Source organism: Cololabis saira, chromosome 11 (genome assembly GCF_033807715.1).
Source record: "Cololabis saira isolate AMF1-May2022 chromosome 11, fColSai1.1, whole genome shotgun sequence".
NCBI lineage: Eukaryota > Metazoa > Chordata > Actinopteri > Beloniformes > Belonidae > Cololabis > Cololabis saira.
Window position 1 is genome coordinate 2,432,058 of NC_084597.1, and position 21,374 is coordinate 2,453,431.

Here is a 21,374-nt window from a genome sequence, read left to right on the forward strand (position 1 = left end):
ACTTGGGGTTCAGCTGTCTCATCAGATTTTCTGTGCAGAATGTGGCAGAGCTGCCAGGGTCTAGAAATGCATAGGTCAATATGAATTTCTGTCCTTTATCAACTTTCACTCGAACTGGCACAATGGCTAATGCACAGTCTTTACCGGCCCCGGTTACTTCTCCAGCTGAAACCAGTGCACTACTGATGGCTGCGTCCTTTGTATCGGACGCCTTTGGCTGAGGATTTTGTGTAGCGTCTTGTGTTGTCACTTCTGGTCTGTCTATATGCAATATTGTTGGATGACTCCTGTTACACCTTTGGCATGTCAGCCTTCGTTTGCAGTTTTTACTTAAATGCCCCCTTATCAAACATCCAAAACAGTGACCATTGCTTTTTAGAAAGTCAACTTTCTTCTTGTGTGGGTGAGCTTTAAATTGTGAGCAATCTGTTAACACATGCTTTCCTTTACAGAAAGTGCACGATGAAGACACAGGGCCGCCCCCTGGTGGCTGCTGTTTGAATGTGCAATGTTGTAATGTATCTGAGGGTGGTGGGGCACCGCTGTCAGTTGCCACGATGGTGGCGAAGCTGCTTCCTTTACTCTTAGGTGTTCTTATAGACACCGCTTGATTTCTTGGGACCATTCTTTTATTGGGAAGTTGATGGTCTTGGATGTCTCCGAACAATGTGTCCATAAGCATTTTTGCATGTTTTTCCATAAATTCCACAAGGTGCTGTAATCTAGCTCTCCTATTTGTTCTTTGTTGAACATCATAAGCTGTCACTCGCCATCTTTCTCGCAGTTTATAAGGAAGTTTGAATACCATTGACCTCATATTGGAGGGAATATCAAGTTCATCCATATGATGCAAATCCTGCATAGCATTAAGGCATCCCCTTAAATACATTGCATAGGCATGAAGCGCTTTTCCATCATCGGTTTTTAAGGCTGTCCAGTTCAATGCCTTCTCTAAATAAGCGTTTGGTATCTTGATTTCATCTCCATAATGCTCCTTCAATAATCGTTTAGCTTCCTTATATCCTCGGTGTGCATCCATATGTAGACAGCTTTGTGAATTGTTCAAGAAAGTAGAGCTTATCCTGGCTGCTACTTGTTTTGTCCTCAATCAAGTGCTTAAATGCTTGAATAAATGATGTATATGCCAGTGGGTCGCCATCAAATACTGGCACCTCCATGGTCGGCAGCATTGATAGTTTCTGTTGCATGATTATGAGTTTAGCAATGTCTGTCTGTTCTCTTTGCTTTGAGTCATCATGATGGATAGGACTCTGGACTGAATCCTCAATACGGTGCAGTCTAGATGGTGAATAATATTTCTTTGGCAGTGATGGGTCATGCTGCTGAAAAGCTTTTTGGTCTGGTTTCTGAAATTGCATGTTTCCAACCGTTGTCTGGAGAGGTGTTTTAGGTACTGCACCCATATTCAGAAACTCAACAGGTGACACATCAGGATCCATGAAGTCTGTATTCTTTTGTTTACTTGCTTCAAGATATGCATTCATTCCATCCTCTTGGGTTTCACTGTCCATGTCAAAGGTTTGTAGAACCTTAACTTTAGCAGCTGATGCTGCGATTTCTGCATTGAGTTCCAAAGTCTCTATTTCTGTCTTTATCTTTGCTTCTTGCAGCTGCAGTGCATGTTTGTTCTTTAATGCAGCAGCTTTGGCCAGCAGGGCAGCATTTTCAGCAGCTGCTTTTCTGGTTGCTGAGGAGGCTGAGGATGACGTTTTGGTGGATGCTGAGGTAGATTTAGATCCTTTTGTCCTTTTAGACACATTGGAAATACTGTCATGAGGCTCAACACTCGATTGTGCAATCTGTTCTCTCTTCCACATTTCAACATCTTTTAACCAATAACTAAAGTTAGTCATTCTAGGCTCATACCAGTCCACATTATCCTCCTCTCTCTCCTCTGATAAGAGCATTTGCACAGACTTATGAACAGCAGAAAATTCCTCCATGGCTTCATGAAATGATCTCAAACACCCATTAACATGATCAACACTTCCACCATCCTGTAGTAATGCTTTGATTTCATTCATTTTTCTCGTGCACGCGCCCAGTCTTCCCTTGCGGGCGCTTTAAGTGTTTTTAACATGGTTTCTGCCTCCTGTGCGTTTTCTGGGACGTCCATTTTTTATTTTATTATTTTATTTTATTTTGTTTGTTTATATTTTGTTCTGTTTTTCCCTGTCGTTTGATGGTGTTGTATTTTATCCGATTGTTTATCCGTTTGTTTACGGAACAGCACCGTGCTCGCGCGACGCTCCTTTAATTATCTTTCATCATGTGCGGCGTCTGCAGACACATCCAACCTCAGTTTACTTCACAGACACTCCTTCCACTCTTCCGTTTAGTTCACGTCATCACTTTCATTCCATAACTTTTCCAGCAATCCTTAAGCAGTATCCGTATCAATCCGTATCCACAAACCAGCGCTGTTCATTCCTCTCATTTACTCACGACCGGTCCAGATTCTGCGCTCCGGCGTGTCCATGCAGCGTGTCCGTGCTGTGATTCTTCTTGAGCGGAGTTTTTTGACCTAATGTTGCGGCTTCTCTATCAAAACTTTAGTGAGCCGCTACTGAGCGGGTCAACACAGTCAAAACAAAAGACAGACGCGGATCCAGCGTCACCTCCAAGTTGATGCAATTTAATGATAGTCCAGCAGATTATAACTTATGCAAAAAGTATCCATCAAAAAGGCAAAAAAAAGTATCTTAATTTAATTCTGCGATCTGCCCTTTGCAGTCAAAAAACTGTCCCGCTTCCCACTCTCACACTCTTCCCTTCATCTGCAGGTGTCAATAATCACGCATTAAATCACTGCAGACGCAAAGGAGGGGGCGAAGACAACGCAACAAACCAACAAAAAATGATTCTTTCTGAACTTATCTGTCCTTAACACAAACAAACCATGCCCCCACAAAACCAATTCATATACACCTTTCAAATAAAGGATTAAGTAAATAAAGTATATTTAAACTAACGAAGATTCATTTTGGCCTCAACAATACAGGTGTGTACCGATTTTCGTTCATGTACGTCAAACCGTATTATGGGGCTTGAGGCGCAAAGTTTTTTCTGTCTGAACCAACCAGATGAAGGGGGGGGGGCGCTTTTTGGCGTCTATCGTCGCCACGGTAACGCTTTTGACTGAGAAAAGTAATGCGTGGTGTCGCAGGATGGAGACACACATTTTGATGTATAACACACCTGGGTGCACGTTACGGTTCGGGCTGAATTAACTGCCGAAGGAATGCCATAAATTAAGCCCAAATGACACGATTAATTCAAAATGGCCGACTTCCTGTTCAGTTTCGGCCATGGCACCAAGAGACTTTTCTTTAAGTTGTGACATGATACAAGTGTGTACCGATTTTCGTGCATGTACGTCAAACCGTATTGTGGGGCTTGAGGCACAAAGTTTTCTAGGGGGCGCTGTTGAGCCGTTAGGCCACGCCCATTAATGCAAACCATTAAATATCACATTTATCACCAGGACTGGCTTGGTGATAAATTTGGTGACTTTTGGGGCACGTTTGGGGGGAAAAAAGGACCTCATTAACGTCGAAAGAAAGAAAGAAAGAAAGAAAGAAAGAAAGAAAGAAAGAAAGAAAGAAAGAAAGAAAGAAAGAAAGAAAGAAAGAAAGAAAGAAAGAAAGAAAGAAAGAAAGAAAGAAAGAAAGAATAATTCCTACATTCCTCGGGCCCTAATTACTATTTCCATGTAAACTCGAAGGAACATAGTTTAATTCTGAATTATTTAATTCGGAATAATGAATTCCGAATTAAAAAACATAATGTAACCGTGGCCATTTACAAATCAAACACCCCAAAAGCCAAACACCCATATGAAAATAAGACCCCGTCCACACGTAGCCGGGTATTTTTAAAAACGAATATTTCCCCCCTCCGTTTATAAAAAAATTTGCATCCACATTACATCGTTTTAAAAAAAAACCCTTCCACACATAACCGAAGATCTGCGTTTTCGACCACATTCATAAGCATTCTAACCTGTAGATCATCTGCGGCTCCGCGGCTCCTACACCGTAGGGCTGCGCGTCGCTGCGTACCCTACGGCGTAGGCGTAGGCTCTGCGTCGGTGTAACGCAGTAAGTGGTGGTCAAGACCAGAGACCATTTATTTAATAAATAGAGAACAGATGCTGGATCATCTGTAGTTCTGTAGTAAACAAAAGTCGCACATCAGAGCAGATTTGTTGTTGTTTTGGCGCATAATGTGACGTTCGAAAACGCAAAACTGCGGTTGTGTGTGTCTACACGGATCTACATAAACGGAGTTTTCAAAAATCTTCACTTTGCCCAGAGTTTTTTTTAAACCTTCGTTTATTTGCGTTTTCGTGTGGATGACAGGTCAAAACGTAGGAAAATATCTCCGGTTTAGCAGATATCCGCAGATATCCGGCTACGTGTGGACGGGGTATCAGATAAGTAAATTAAAAATAAAAGGTAAAAACAGAACAGTTGCCATAAAAAGACTAATAAGGATAGAAAAAGTGTAGTGTAATATTGCACAGTTATTCAATTTGTTGGTCCTGCACTATATATATATATATATATATACATACATGTCCACTTTGCACCTTGTACATATGTATGTTCTTTGCTCCCAGCTGTTTATTTCCCCATGAAAGTCCAAAGGTCACAAACCCTCGCTAATAATTACCTACAAGTAATATAAGTAAAGAGACATAAAGATAAGTAAATATAACTCCATCTCTGACGTTTAAAGCAAACAAAACAGTTTTAAAATCGATAGAAAAACTGAGCATCAAAATATAATCAACGGGTTGTTTTTCCCGCGCTGAGTCGACCACGTGTTCGGCACCAACAGATCACGTGGGAGCAACACGAGCCTCCGAGAGCAGCCAATCACAGGGAGTCTAAACCGGTCTAAACCACGCCCCTCTCCAACTGTAGCAGCGGGTCACGTGACCGCAGCCTCCCTCCGTTCTTCAGACGCTCGCTTGTTTTTTATATTATAATACTTAATTTCTTTTTTTTTTTTTAAATACATACGAGGTTAAAAAAAGAAAATATAATTTTAGTTTAGATAATAATTATAATAAACTGGATTTAAAGCCTTAAAAAGTTCGCGGTAAGGGAGAGAGTAACGCGTGAAGTCAGTTTACGGTTGGACATCCGAGTGACGTCACTACGGAGCCGAGACGCTCTTTCTTAATGAAATTAGATTTTAACATTCGATCAATCCACTCTAAACTTATTAGATGGTGCTTCTATTTTAAATTTGATCATTTTTACATGAACAAAAATATTCTATGTAGATTTTTATGATCTTTTATTTTTTTAATCGCCTATACATCACGTGACTCCCTGGGATCGTAGTTCAATGCGATCACAGCGCCATCCGACAAACTCCATTGGGATAAACATAAATATATGTTTATATACATAAGAAAATACGTATTTTTTAAATACAAAATCACCAAATTTGTGTTTTATTTAGTACAACAATTCGGCTTTAGTTTCAAGTGAATTGGATTGCTGAAAAGGAGATTTTAATATCTGAACAATTTACTTGAAACTTATTTGGCGACCGTTTAAAAAAAAAAAAAAAAAAAGGTCATTTTTATAAGAAAAACAATATTTAATGTTGATTTTTATAATCTTTTCTTTTTTTAATCGCCTATATGTCACGTGATCTGAAGAAGCATAAATCACCAGGACAACCTGGGTCGTAAGTTCAATGCGATAACAGCGCCGTCCGCCAAACATTGGGATAAAAATAAATAAGATAAGATAAGATATTCCTTTATTAGTCCCACAGCGGGGAAATTCGCAGTGTACAGCAGCAAAGGGGATGGTGCAAAACAAGAGGCATCAATAGAAATAGAAATAATAATAATACATTAATAATAACGGAGTATGACACACTATAAACAGTACTGATATATACAATAATAATAATAATAAAAATACTGGTATACAAATAAGATAACAGATGGATATTTACATAATTACACGTTGTAGTGAATGATTTTGCACATTATTTTCCAGTATGTATTTTCCAGTATGTACAGTATATACATTTATTGCCAGGTTGTTATGTATGTAAATATATGATTGGGATAAAAATAAATATATGTGTAGATAAAATTATAATAGTAAGATAAAATAGAAAAATAATAACATATTATAAAATAAAATAAATAAATAAATACAATTATAAAAAATAAAATAAAATAATAAAATAAAAAAGTTATAAAAAAAGCAAAAAATAAATTTAAAAAAATAGTGCTAAAAATAAGAAAATAAAATGATAGTAATAAAAGAATAAGATACAATTCTAATAGTAAAATGACACCCATGGTGGCCTGGAAACAAACAACAATAATAATAATAATAATAATAATAATAATAAAGCAATAATATTAATACAAAATATTAAGAAATTACAATAAAAATAAGATACAATTATAATAGTGAGATAAAATTGGAAAAATAATAAAATCAAATTGTAAAAAATAAAATAAAATAAAAAGTTAATAAATAAAACAATAAAAATAGTGCTAAAAATAAGTAAATAATAATAAATTAAATTGAATGACAGTAATAAAAATGTTTATACAAAACGGTAAAAAAATAAAAATAAGTTAAAATTCTAATCATTCTAATAAGAAAATACGTATTCTTTAAATTAAAAAATATCGCCAAATGTGTGTTTTATTTAGTACAACAATTCGGCTTCGGTTTCAAGTGAATTGGACCCGTTGTTCGGAGGATATCGAAGCTGATGCCGCGTTCCATTTACCTCGGAGATCGGAACTGGGAACTGGCAATGGAAGCCATCTTGGAATGGTAACTCGGGGGTGGTGAAGCTTCTCCCACTTTCCCAGTAGGAAATCCCACTTCGAGGGGCGTTCCAGTTGAAAATTCCGACTGGGAACTAGGAAATTCCGACTTCCGAGGACAAATGGAACGCGGCAAGAAAACGGTTCCTCCCAACCTGAAACCAACTTCAACCCCGGGCCGGAGCTGGAAAAGGTTCCTCCCAGCTCCCGTACCCGTTTCCGGTGACGTCAGGACACCATGGTGCTCTGGTCGCGCGTGCTGCTGCTGCTGCGCCTCGCGCCCCGGACCCGCACCGGAGACGGCGCCTGCGCGTTCCTGGCCGGAGCCCCTGCGCGGTTCCACGGTACCCGGGCGAACCCGGAGTTGCCCGGGATGATGGACTACCAGGTAGGAAACTACTATCAGGTGAGAAACTACCAGGTAAAACTACCAGGTAGGAAACTACTATCAGGTAAAAACTACCAGGTGAGAAAACTACCAGGTAAAACTACCAGGTGGGAAACTACCAGGTGAGAAATTACCAGGTAGAATAAACTATCAGGTAAAAAACAACTACCAGGTAAAACTCCCGGGCTGATAACGGGCTCGTCTCAGGACTGATAGGCTCTGCGTCGATTTAACGCAGAACCATAAATCTGCTTTACAGCGTAGGTGTGCGTCGGCGCGTAACCTATGGCGTAGGCTCTGCGTCGTTTTAACGCGGAACCATAAATCAGGCTTCAGGTTCAGAGTCCAGCTTTAGGAGGAACTTTGGTGGAAAAAAAAACTACCAAAACATCTGGATCAGGGTCGCCACCCGTCCCATAAAATACGGAATTGTCCTTTATTTGAGAAAAAAATGTTGCGTCCCGTATTGAACTAATACGGGACGCAATTTGTCCCGTATTTTCATTAACATTACACACGTCTGTCACACACACATCAACACTAAATTGATCAATAATAACAAAATAAAACACAGGAAATATTAAGGCCAGCAAAATCTTTGATTGTGTAAATGATGTTTTACACCATGTTCTAGTTGAATTATTGAAATAAATTAACTTTTACACCATGTTCTAGTTTAATTATTGAACTAAATTAACTTTTACACCCTATTCTAGTTGAATTATTGAAATAAATTAACTTTTACACCCTATTCTAGTTGAATTATTGAAATAAATTAACTTTTACACCATATTCTAGTTGAATTATTGAAATAAATTAACTTTTACAGCATATTCTAGTTGAATTATTGAAATAAATTAACTTTTACACCATATTCTAGTTGAACTTTTGAACTAAATTAACTTTTACACCATATTCTTCACCTGTAGCTTATTCTACATCTGGGCTGATGTTACATACGTAGCATAGGAGGCTATTTCAGTTGCTAATGGTTGTCTGTCTGTACAGTCATGCAAGTTCAATGCTATTAAAGCACGTTAAACTTTAAATCAAAGCATTTTGGTTTTTCATATAAAATAAACACATTTTTATGCAGTTTAGAAGTTTTGGGGCTTTTTTTTTTTGGCGCCTGCGCTGCTGAAATCGGGGCGTCCCTTATTTCTATTTCTGAAAGGTGGCAACCCTAATCTGGATTAAAACCCTTTTCACGACCGTTTGAAGTGTTAAAATCCCATTTAAGTTCAATTGGAGCCGTCATTGGACGTCATATTCGTGAATGAACTATCGAAAGATCGTTTTTTAAATAAATCTTTCTTTTTTCTGCGCCTTTTTTTTCAAAATAAAGGTGAATTTTGTTTATAAAAAAGTATGATAAAAGAGAACATATGTTAACTGTCAGAGTTTACCTCCTCCTTAAAAAGTTACATTTGCTAAAATAAGGCCATTAAATGTCTCAGTTTGTCTTAAATCTCAACCAGGGGGTCTTACTTTTTGAATCTTAATCATTAAAAAGTTTATTTTCATCCTGAGTTTCCAGATTGAGCAAGTTTCAGCCCAATTGGGCTGAAAAATAGATATTTGGGCTGCTTTCCCTGGCTTTTACTAAATATGTAGGAGATATTATTCACAAATAACTTAATAATTTAGGGTTTTAACTGTAAAAAATGTATCATTTGGGCTGGTTTTTAAATTTTTCGGATGGTTTTAGGTTGCGTTTGGGCTGGAAATGGTCAGATCTGGCAACCTTGTCTTAAATTTTCTTTAAAAATGGTTTTAAAAAGTCTTAAATCTCAATCATAGGGTCTTAATTTTTGAATCTTAATCATTAAAAGGTTTATTTTCATCGTTTTGAGGAGAATCTCCGGAACCTGGGTTGGGGCTGAAAAATGTTGATCTGGCAACCTGGATTTCTTACTGACTTGAATATTTCCCAGGATGCCGTGTGTTTTACTGATTTGAATATTTCCCAGGATGCCGTGTGTTTTACTGACTTGAATATTTTCCCAGGATGCCGTGTGTTTTACTGACTTGAATATTTTCCCAGGATGCCGTGTGTTTTACTGACTTGAATATTTCCCAGGATGCCGTGTGTTTTACTGACTTGAATATTTCCCAGGATGCCGTGTGCACGCTGAACACGCTGCAGACGAACGCTAGCGCGCTGGAGCAGGTCCGCCGGGGGCGGAGCCTCCCGGCGCAGCAGCTGGAGGCCATGACGGGCTTCCTGGAGCGGGCCGGCCTATCGGTGAGTTCTGGGATTAAACCGGATTAAACCGGTTTATCGGTGAGTTCTGGGATTAAACCGGATTAAACCGGCCTCTCGGTGAGTTCTGGGATTAAACCGGCCTATCGGTGAGTTCTGGGATTAACCCGGATTAAACCGGCCTATCGGTGAGTTCTGGGATTAACCCGGATTAAACCGGTTTATCGGAGAGTTCTGGGATTAAACCGGCCTATTGGTGAGTTCTGGGATTAAAGTCAGAATTCTGGGATTAAACCGGCCTATCCTGAGTTCTGGGACTAAACCGGATTAAACCGGCCTATCGGTGAGTTCTGGGATTAAACCAGATTAAACCGGGCTATCGGTGAGTTCTGGGATTAAACCGGAATAAAGCGGCCTATCGGTGAGTTCTGGGATTAAACCGGATTAAACCGGGCTATCGTGAGTTCTGTTGGCCTATTGGTGAGTGGAGGCGTTCAGGGACCGAAAGAGTTGTTTTTGTTTTTGTCTTTTTAAAGTGGCAGACTTTTTTTCTCGCTAAATTCTGGGATTAAAGTCGGAATTCCGACTTCAATCTGGGAATTCTGATTTTTTTTTCAAAATTCTGAGATTAAGGTAAAAATTCTGAGATTAAAGTTGGAATTTTTGGATTGAAGTTGGAGTCCTGAGATAAAATTCCGAATTCTGACTTTTTTTCTCAAAATTCTGAGAATAAAGTAAACATTCTGAAATTGAAATCTGAATTTTTGGATTGAAGTCGGAATTTTCAGATTAAAATCATAATCTTTGGATGAAAGTTGGAATCTTGAGATTAAAGTCAGACTTTGTTTTCCTCAAAAGTCTGCCTTTATTTTTCCTCCAAATTCTGAGATTAAAGTCAGAATTTTGACTTTTTATCCCTCTCTCAAACTCGGAATCTTTGGATCAAAGTCGGAATTTTGGGGATTAAAGTCAGAATTCTGAGTTTTTATCTCAAAACTGTTAAATGAAAGTCAGGATTGTGTGGTGTTTTTTCCAGGTGGAGGCGTTGGATCACCTGAACATCATCCACGTGACTGGAACCAAGGGCAAGGTGAGTCCCAGGTCTTTAGGGGTTGGGGGTTGGACTCCCGGAGGGGTTTTAACCTTTAACCTTTAACCCCCGGTGTCGTTCCCTCAGGGCTCCACCTGCGCCTTCACCGAGCAGATCCTGAGGAGTTACGGCTTCCGGACGGGATTTTACAGGTGATTCACGGTCGACGTGACTTTATTGTTGAGCAATTGTTACTTAATATTAACCCTGGTACCGTCTTTGGTCAAAATGACCTAATTCTCCCCTTCCTTCCTTCCTTCCTTCCTTCCTTCCTTCCTTCCTTCCTTCCTTCCTTCCTTCCTTCCTTCCTTCCTTCCTTCCTTCCTTCCTTCCTTACTCCCTTCTTTTCTCCCTTCCTTTGTTTTGTCCTTCCTTCCTTCCTCCTTTCCTCCTGCTCTCTCCTTCCTTCCTTCTTTTCTCCCTTCCTTCGTTTTTTCCTTCCTTCTTTTCTCCCTTCCTTCCTTCCTTATTCCCTTCTTTTCTCCCTTCGTTTTTTCCTTCCTTCCTTCCTTCCTTCCTTCCTTACTCCCTTCTTTTCTCCCTTCGTTTTTTCCTTCCTCCCTCCCTTCCTTGTTTTCTTCTGTCCTTGACCCGAACACAGCACGAGGGTTAATAAACACAAGTGTAAATATAGATAGATAGATAAAAATCATTAAGTAATAAAACCTGTTACCGTTGATAAACCAGTCATTAATGACCATAAAGTTAAAGTGCTAGAGTTGGTAAAGTCAGATCAGAATCCTGAAATTAATGTCTGAATTCTGAGACTAAAGTCAGAATTCTGAGATTAAAGTCGGAATTCCGAGACTAAAGTCTGAATTCTGGGATTAACGTCTGAATCCTGAGATTAAAGTCTGAATTCTGGGATTAACGTCTGAATCCTGAGATTAAAGTCTGAATTCTGGGATTAACGTCTGAATCCTGAGATTAACGTCTGAATCCTGAGATTAAAGTCTGAATTCTGGGATTAACGTCTGAATCCTGAGATTAAAGTCTGAATTCTGGGATTAACGTCTGAATCCTGAGATTAAAGTCTGAATTCTGGGATTAACGTCGTACTTCCCTCCGGCTCCAGCTCCCCCCACCTGGTCCAGGTCCGCGAGCGGATCCGGATCAACGGGCGGCCCATCGGGAAGGAGCTCTTCACCAAATACTTCTGGCAGGTGTACGGACGGCTGGACGACACCAAGGTGGGTCACGCGACGCCGGCGGAGACGCCGCCCTCATTCATTGGTGGATTGAGCGGGTGAGAAACTGTGGTTTCCCCAGGAGGCCCACGGGGGGGCGATGCCGGCGTACTTCCGCTTCCTCACCATCCTGGCCTTCCACGTCTTCCTGCAGGAGAAGGTGGGTGGAGCCGCCGCCGAGCATGCTGGGTAGAAACGGGCCGCCGCTGAGCATGCTGGGTAGTAGGAATGGGCGATATTTTACCGTTCACGATAAACCGTCAAAACAATTCCCCACGGTAAGAATTTGTATCTCACGGTAAAAACAATAAATTCCTGTTGATGATGTTTTTGTGTAAAACTGATTTATGGAAGGAAGGAAGGAAGGAAGGAAGGAAGGAAGGAAGGAAGGAAGGAAGGAAGGAAGGAAGGAAGGAAGGAAGGAATGAGCCTGAAAGAAAGAAAGAAAGAAAGAAAGAAAGAAAACAGGATAAATTCCCGTTGATGAGTTTTTTGTGTAACAAACATGGCGGATCTGAGAGATAGATTTATAGTTACAAAGGTGGAGTTGAATTGGTATTTTTTTTTTATCGTCATTTTTATCGTTATGGGGATAAATGCCAGAAATTATCATGATAAATGTTTTAGTCCATACCGCCCAGTGGTGTGGATTTGGTCGGGGGTTCGGGGAGAGTTGGGAGTGCTGGTGGTTTGTGGGTAATCAGTGGTAGAATTCCGACTTCCGAAAAATATGAGAGATCTTCTTGCAGCATCACCTTTTTATTGAGAATTTGTGACAGGAACATGACCATTTTAAGACAGCCAATAGTAGACAGTGAATGGACAATGGGAGGAAACAGACGGAGGAACAGACATCGGGGTCAAAAGGTCACACGTGACATTTCAGTTAAAGAGGAACTAATCTGTGGTATGCAGAAACAAACGGACATCTTTAGCTTAAAGTTTTTTAAAAGCAACGGGTCACATAGGTCAAAAGCCTTCCTGGGCAAAAAAAACAGGAACCTATTGGGGGTCTTGAAACGGATGCGTCCAACTAACCCTCCAGTTAACCTCAAAGACAATGAGACAGTTGTTAACAAAAATGTGACAAGCATGTGGAAAACCGGCAGTTTTCCAAGCTGACCTAATAAACCTGATTCTGATAGTTTCATAAGGACAAGACTCATTCAAAAGTTTGATTAATCTCACAGACAGTACAAGGGTTAAAATAAATACACAAAAAAATATCAACTGTTTCCAGAAATGTAAGAAATGTCTGACTGAATCTAACCGGTTAGGGTTAGGCTTCTAACCCTAATCCTAATCTAACTAGCCTTCCTCCTCGTCTTCGTCAGGTGGACTTAGCCGTGATTGAAGTGGGAATCGGAGGAGCGTACGACTGCACCAACATCCTACGGTAGGTTCTAGAGTGGATGTAGCGCTTATTAACCCGGCATACGTATATGCCCATATGTCCAATATTTCAACATGTAGGGATTATCTAGCGTGTTAGCGTGCTAAATAAGTCGAAATGACGAGAAAAAAGTCAAAATGTCGAGAAAAATGTTGAGAAAAAAGTCGAAATGTCGAGAAAAAAAGTCGAAATGTCGAGAAAAAAAGTTGAAATGTCGAGAAAAAAAGTTGAAATGTCGAGGAAAAAAGTCGAAATGTCGAGGAAGAAAGTCGAAATGTCGAGGAAAAAAGTTGAAATTTCGACAAAAGACGAAATGTTGAGGAAATAAAACAGCACGCACACACGGAAAAACAAAAAAATGCACGCACGAAATAATGCACGCAAAAAAACATGCACGCACGCGTATCGATATTACATATCGATATTACATATCGATACGTATACATTCCTCCAGCCAACTGGTTCTGTAGAACCCGCGGACTCTTCCCAGCTGTGTGGCAGTGAGCACCTTCCTTGCACTTATTAATAGATATAGAAAAAAGTGGAAATGTCGAGAAGAAAGTTGAGAAAAAAGTTGAAATGTCGAGAAAAAAGTCGAAATGTCAAGAAAAAAGTTGAGAAAGAAAGTTGAAATATCGAGAAAAAAAGTTGAGAAAAAAGTCAAAATGTAGAAGAAAAAAGTTGAAATGTTGAGAAAAAAGGTGAAATTTCGAAAATGCACGAAAAAATGCACGAAAAACGCATGCACGCACGCGTATACGTTCCTCCAGCCAGCTGGTTCTGTAGAACCCGCGGACTCTTCCCAGCTGTGTGGCAGTGAGCACCTTCCTCGCACTTCTTAATAGATATTTATTATATTATTTATTTATCTATTATAATTTTATTTTAACTATTTTTACTATTAATAAACAATTAAAAAAATAAATGTTTACCGTAGTAATCCCAGAATGGGGAAATTCTTTCTCTGCATTTAACCCATTTTCTAGCTGAACCAGTAGCAGTGGTCGCCATGCGACGGCACAGCGCCCGGGGAGCAGTAAGCGTTAATGCCTTGCTCAGGGGCCCAAAGGGGCCGACCTCGGTTGCAATCCAGGGGTTTGAACCCTAACCCTAATCCAGACTCCAGCCCTCCGCTGGAACCACTAGGCTACCATTAGAATTTTATGACCTTTTTTCTTTACTGTTTTTTATAACTTTTTATCAATATTATTTTATTTAACTTATTTTATTATTTACTTAATTTTAGCATTTTTATTTTATTATCGTTGTTGTTTTTTTTTTTTACTGTTTTTTTTATAACTTTTTATCACTATAATTTAATTTTATTTAACTTATTTTTTTATTTACTTTTAGCATTATTTTAACTTTTTATCACTGTCATTTTATTTTATTAACTTATTTTTAGCATTATTTTTATTATTATTTTTATTTTATTTTATTATTTTTATTATTATTTATTTTTTAATTATTTTTATTTTATTATTATTATTATTATTATTATTATTATTATTATTATTATTATTATTATTATTATTATCATTATTATTATTATTGTTGGTGTTTGTTGCCAGGCGACCGTGGGTGTGCGGCGTCTCCTCCCTCGGCATCGACCACACCCAGATCTTGGGCGACACCCTGGAGCAGATCGCCTGGCAGAAGGGCGGGATCTTCAAGGTGGGTGTGGTTTCCGGCCCCGCCCCTCCTGCCCCCTCCCCTAATGTGGGCGTGTCTCCAGGCCCCGCCCCCTAATGTGGGCGTGTCTCCAGGCATTTATGGAATCACTCTGTGTCTATTTGTATTGATTATTCTATTACTTAATACATATAGAATGACTACAAATGCAAATCAGAACAACATGATCGATTTCACTAATTATACACTGCAAAAACTCAAAATCTCAAGAATATTTGTCTTATTTCTAGTTAAAATGTCTCATTTTCAGTTAAAAAAAATCTCATTACACTTAAGCGTCTTTGAGTGCCCTGAAAAGCGCTATATAAATAAAATGTATTATTATTATTATTAAGACAAGACTCAAAAACAACAATTTTCACCTGTTTCAAGTAAATTTTCACTTAAAATAAGTAGAAAAATCTGCCAGTGGAACAAGATTTTTTTGCTTGTAATGAGAAGATAAATCTTGTCCCACTGGCAGATTTTTCTACTTATTTCAAGTGAAAATTTACTTGAAACAGGTGAAAATGGTCAAATAAGTTATTTTTCTGGTAATGATTTTTGTTTTAAGTGTAATTAGATTTTTTGACTAAAAATGAGACATTTTAACTAGAAATAAGACAAATATTCCTGGTAAGATGTTGAGTTTTTGCAGTGAGCGAGGCTGCATTTGAAAAAGTTCCAGTTTTCTTGACCACACAGATCAGCTACATAAACTTCTGTGATGAGTATTTGCTGGACGTGTTGATTGATACTCTAGTTAATGTGACTCGTAACCTTGCCGTACCTTAGTAAGACTGAATTGACGCCACTGGTGTCTCCGCAGCCCGGCGTCCCCGCCTTCACCGTGTCCCAGCCGGACCCGGCCCTGGCCGTGCTGAGGGAGCGAGCCCTGGAGCGGCGCTGCCCCCTGTGGGTGTGTCCGGCGCTGGAGGACTACCCGGGCCCCGCCCACCCCGGGCCTGGCCCCGCCCCCCTGCGCCTCGGCCTGGCCGGCGGCCACCAGCGGCTCAACGCCTCGCTAGCGCTGCAGCTGAGCTCGGCCTGGCTGCGGCGGCGCTGCGCGGCAGGTGAGGCTCCGGCTCCGGCTCCGGTTCTGGTTCTGGTTCTGGTTCCAGGTTCTGGTTCTGGTTCCGGTTCCGGGACCCACCAACGTCTCTTTGTCCCCGTTAGACGGAGGCGTGACCGCCGGGCCGGTGGAGGACGACGCCCCGTTGCCGCGGGCCGCCGCCTTCAAGCCCAGCAGCATCATGGTGAAGGGTGATTGGGAACATTATTATTATTATTATTATTATTATTATTATTATTATTATTATTATTATTATTATTATTATTATTATTATTATTATTATTATTATTATTATTATTATTATTATTATTATTATTATTATTATTATTATTATTATTATTATGTTATTATACTGACTCCAATCTCAGAATTCTGACTTTTCTAAAAATTCTGAGATTAAAGTCAGAATTCCGGGATTAAAGTCAGAATTTTAATATTAAAGTGGAATTCTGGGATTAAATTCCGACTTTTTCTTTTGAAAAGATCCTCCTTTAAAAAAAATTTGGCTTCTGAAAAAAGTAAAAATTCTGCCTTTTTTTCTGGGATTAAAGTTGGAATTCTCACTTTTTTCTCAAAATTCTCACTTTTTTCTCAAAGTCCTGAGATTAAATCCTGAAAATAGTCACGATTCTGGAATTAAAATAAGAATTTTGACATTAAAGTCTGAATTCTGAGATGAGTCTGAATTCTGGGATTGGAGTCTGAATTCTGGGATTAATCTGAATTCCTAGATTAGAGTCAGAATTTTGGGATTAAAATTGGAATTCTCACCTTTTTCTCAGAATTCTCACTTTTTTCTCAAAATCCTGAGATTAGTCACAATTCTGGAATTAAAATCTGAATTTTGACACTAAAGTCTGAATTCTGAGATTAGTCTGAATTCCTGGATTAGAGTCAGAATTCTGGGATTAGAGTCGGAATTCTGGGATTAAAGTCGGAATTCTGACTTTTTTCTGAGATTAAAGTCAGTATCCTAAAATTAAAATCAGAATTCTGGGATTAAAGTCGGAATTCTGACTTTTTTCTGAGATTAAAGTCAGTATCCTAAAATTAAAATCAGAATTCCGGGATTAAAGTCAGGATTTTATTATTAAAGTTGGAATTCTGGGATTAAATTCTGACCTTTTTCTTTTGAAAAGATCCTCCTTTAAAAAAAATGTGGCTTCTGAAAAAAGTAAAAATTCTGGCTTTTTTTCTGAGATGAAAGTCGGAATTCTGGGATTAAAGTCGGAATTCTGGGATTAAAGTTGGAATTCTCACTTTTTTCTCAGAATTCTCACTTTTTTTCCTCAAAATCCTGAGATTAAATCCTGAGATTAGTCACAATTCTGGAATTAAAATCTGAATTTTGACACTAAAGTCTGAATTCTGATATGAGAGTCTGAATTCTGGGATTAGTCTGAATTCTGGGATTAGAGTCGGAATTCTGGGATTAGTCTGAATTCTGGGATTAGTCTGAATTCTGGGATTAAAGTTGGAATTTTGACTTTTTTCTGAGAATAAAGTCAGTATCTGAAAATTAAAATCAGAATTCCGGGATTAAAGTTTGAATTCCGAGATCAAAGTCGTAATTCTCCCTCTTTTCCGCGGCAGGCCTGGCAGACACGGAGTGGCCCGGCCGGAGCCAGACGCTAGCGCGCGGCGCGCTCACCTACTTCCTGGACGGCGCCCACACCCTCCGCAGCATGCAGGCCTGCGTGCGCTGGTTCCGGGAGGCGTCGGCGCAGCGCGACCGGAGAGCCAGGTGACGCCCGGGGGGGGAATCATGGGGTAACGGGGGTCGGGCGATATGGACCAAAAGTCATATCTCCATATTTTCTAGCTGAATGTCGATACTCGATATAAATAAATACAAAAATAAATAAACAATAAATATAAAAAAATACCAATTCAACTCCATCTTTGTAACTATAAATCTTTTAGATCCCTTTCTTTCTTTCTTTCTTTCTTTCTTTCTTTCTTTCTTTCTTTCTTTCTTTCTTTCTTTCTTTCTTTCTTTCTTTCTTTCTTTCTTTCTTTCTTTCTGGCCCCTTTCTTTCTTTCTTTCTTTCTTTCTTTCTGGCCCCTTTCTTTCTTTCTTTCTTTCTTTCTTTCTTTCTTTCTTTCTTTCTTTCTTTCTTTCTTTCTTTCTTTCTTTCTTTCTTTCTTTCTGGCCCATTTCTTTCTTTCTTTCTTTCAGGGTCCTTCCTTCCTTCCTTCCTTCCTTCCTTCCTTCCTTCCTTCCTTCCTTCCTTCCTTCCTTCCTTCCTTCCTTCACATACGTTGTGCGTGGATTTAACACAGAACCATAAATCAGTTTTACACAAAAACATCATCAACAGGAATTTATCATTTTTACCGCGAGATACAAATTCTTACCGTGGGGAATTTCTTTGACGGTTTATCGTGAACGGTAAAATATCGAAGAAATGAGCCTGAAAGAGAGAAAGAAAGAAAGAAAGAAGCAACAAAGGTTCTTTTCTTCCAGCGCGAGGGTCAGCGTTGATATTCAGACAATTTGTTGCAAAATAAGCTACATCGGTATAAACGATATTGTCTCGTACCATATCGCGTTTGGAAATATATCAATATATATTAAAATCTGGATATATCGCCCAGCCCTAGGTGGGGTCTGTGTTTCAGGGTACCAGGGGTCCGGGTTCTGGGGGGTTCTGGTTCTGGGGGGGAGTCATGGTTCTGGGGTCTGTATTCCAGGGTACCAGGGGTCCGGGTTCTGCTGTTCAACACTTCGGGGGAGCGGGACTCTGACGCCATGCTGAAGCTGCTGGTGGTGAGTAGCTAGTAGCTAGCGCCGCCGCCAGTGATTACCGTATTGTCCTGATTATAAGACGACCCCCTTTTTCAAGACTCAAGTTTGAAAAAAGACTTTTTGAACACCAAATTAAATTTTTATACAGAAAATAATTACAGTACATCTGAAACAAATGATTATAACAATATATTTGAGAGAAAAAGCTTGTTATTTTGCCTCATTCAAATCATCATGTTGAAGTTTGCATCATAACTTCTCCTCAGCTGCCGGTTTACCTGCCGAACTTCCACCCTCTTTTCTCCAGATTGTCGCTACGTTTCTCCACTTTCTGTTATCTCTATTTTCTTCTCTTTTCTTTCTTATATTTTTTATTTTTCTTCTTCGTGACAGGGGTTTGCTTTGGCCTGGGGAGTTTAGTTCAGCATTCGCTTTAAAGATATCTGGCGCCATCTAGCGTTGTGAATGGGTATAAGGTCTAGACCCCGAATGTAAGACGACCCCCACTTTTTCAGTCTGATTTCAATGCAAAAAACACCGTCTTATATTCGGGCCAATACGGTATGATGTCATTGACTGGTTCATCAGCGGCCCGTTCCCTCGGTAACGGCCCGTTCCCACGGTAACTGTTTCTGTCTCTCGTAGCCGTGTGGGTTTGACTTCGCCGTGTTCTGTCCCAACATCACGGAGGCCTCGGCCAATGGGAACGCAGGTATGTATATCTGTGTATAAGTACATGTATATCTGTGTATAAGTACATGTATATCTGTGTATAAGTACATGTATATCTGTGTATAAGTACATGTATATGTGTGTATAAGTACATGTATATCTGTATATAAGTACATGCATATCTGTGTATAAGTATATGAATGAATGAATGAATGAATGAATGAATGAATGAATGAATGAATAGCTTTATTGTTGCTGGTCTGGCGTCCCAGCACAGTGAGATGACAACCAGTACAACCATTACAACCATCAGGACACAGACAAAACAAATAACATAAGACATGAGTCAAGAGCTGCTCCTCAGCCAATGTCCTTGATGTTATCAGACGGCTCGGTACAGTTCTGATCCAGGTCCACAGATGTTCCTGAGAGGGGAGGGTTAGTGGGGGCAGAGTCCCTAGTTTACATTCCACCAGGGAGATTGTGACTGGAGCGGTCAGCCAAACCGCCCTGTCAAGGTCAGATTATAGAATCAACAATTGAATCGCAAAGAACAGACAGACTCAGTAATTTTCCGTCTGCCTTTAGTCTCTGGTTCATCAATGGCGACTCCAATCAGACGAATTTGTGATCAATTCCCGCCAAGCCGAGCTTCCAACTTCTCCAAGGTCTTATCCATCTTGCGGCGGTCTTGAGCTCAAAGGCCGCCGCCAGCCTGCGATTCTGTTCGAGAATTGCATCCAGCTTGCGGTTTTGCTCCCCCAACGTTAAAGTCTGAGTGTTGATCGCCTTGCTTGATCCTTCAGCCACGTCCGGCAGCTCTGAAAGAGCCAGAACAGCTGTCGACGACTTACGCGTTTGTCGGTAGACCAGGAATCCCCCCACTCCGATTAGGAGGATGATTAGGAAAAGTCCTGCTATCATAAATCCAATTATGAAGCATCTTCAACGTCCTCGACAGACAGGATCACCAACACAACGGTTTCCAATGTTTCCAGGAATCCATTGTGTATCCAGCAAAAAATGTCCCATCGGGGCAGGAGGGCTCCGTTACCCCCTGACTTCTCGTCGCAAAAATTTGGTCAATTGTGCTGAGAGACCAGTTAATCAATTCCATGATTGTAGAGTTTGGAGGAGTGAAAATGAGAGACTCTGAAGACGAGACAACAAAAGCAGTAGCAGGGAAGATAGATAAGGGAGAGGAGCAGAAAAGCGTCCGCCTTCACTGAGAGCCGGAAGAAGAATATCTGTGTATAAGTACATGTATATCTGTGTATAAGTACATGTATATATGTGTATAAGTACATGTATATATGTGGGTTAGGGTTAACTTGAACCGTTTCCTTCTCTCTCCAGACCAGCAGAACTACAACGTCTCCGTGGAGAACATGCTGAACCGTTGCCTTGACAACCAGCGGAGCTGGCGCCTCCACGCCGGCCCCGCCCCCAACCCCTCCCTGCCCCGCCCCCTCCACTCTGGCCCCGCCCCCGACTCCACCCGGGTCTTCCCCTGCATCCTCTCCGCCCTCCGCTGGGTGGCCCAGGGCCGCGACCCGGTCCTGGGGGGCCCCCCCGGGGGCCGGGCCCCCCCCAGCCTCGGGGGGGCGGCGGCCCCCGTCCACGTCCTGGTCACCGGCAGCCTCCACCTGGTCGGGGGGGGCCCTGAAGCACCTGGACCCGGCGGCCTCCAGGTAGCCGGTCCCTCCAGGGAGGGAGGGGGGGGGGGTTTCCCCTATGGGGGGGGGGTTAACACTATGGAGGGGGGGGGGCGTTTACCACTATGGGGGGGGGGGGGGGGCGTTGCCCCTATGGGGGGGTCACACGTGCACCTTGTCCGTCGCCTTAATCCAACGTTTGTATTTATAATTGACGCCGGGATTTCCCACGCCGGTGAATGAGCCTGAACGGTACGGGAGTTTTTTCCGACCATCAAATGTTTTTTACGTGGAAGAATGAACTTTATTCACGAGAAAAATCTCCAAGATTGTTTGTCTAGTCGGAAATAAAAGTCCAATGAAATATTGTGGCTTTGTTCTCGTTTTTTCAAAGGTTACATTTGAACACACCGCACCATCCCCCCTCCTCTTTCCTCCCGCCCCCCAACCCTA

The 21,374-nt window shown here is 40.7% G+C and overlaps 1 pseudogene; it reads left to right on the plus strand.

Moving 5' to 3' along the window:
• The first annotated feature begins 7,074 nt into the window (after positions 1 to 7,074).
• On the plus strand, positions 7,075 to 20,961 carry LOC133454899 (folylpolyglutamate synthase, mitochondrial-like; annotated as a pseudogene).
• Positions 20,962 to 21,374: the final 413 nt, after the last annotated feature.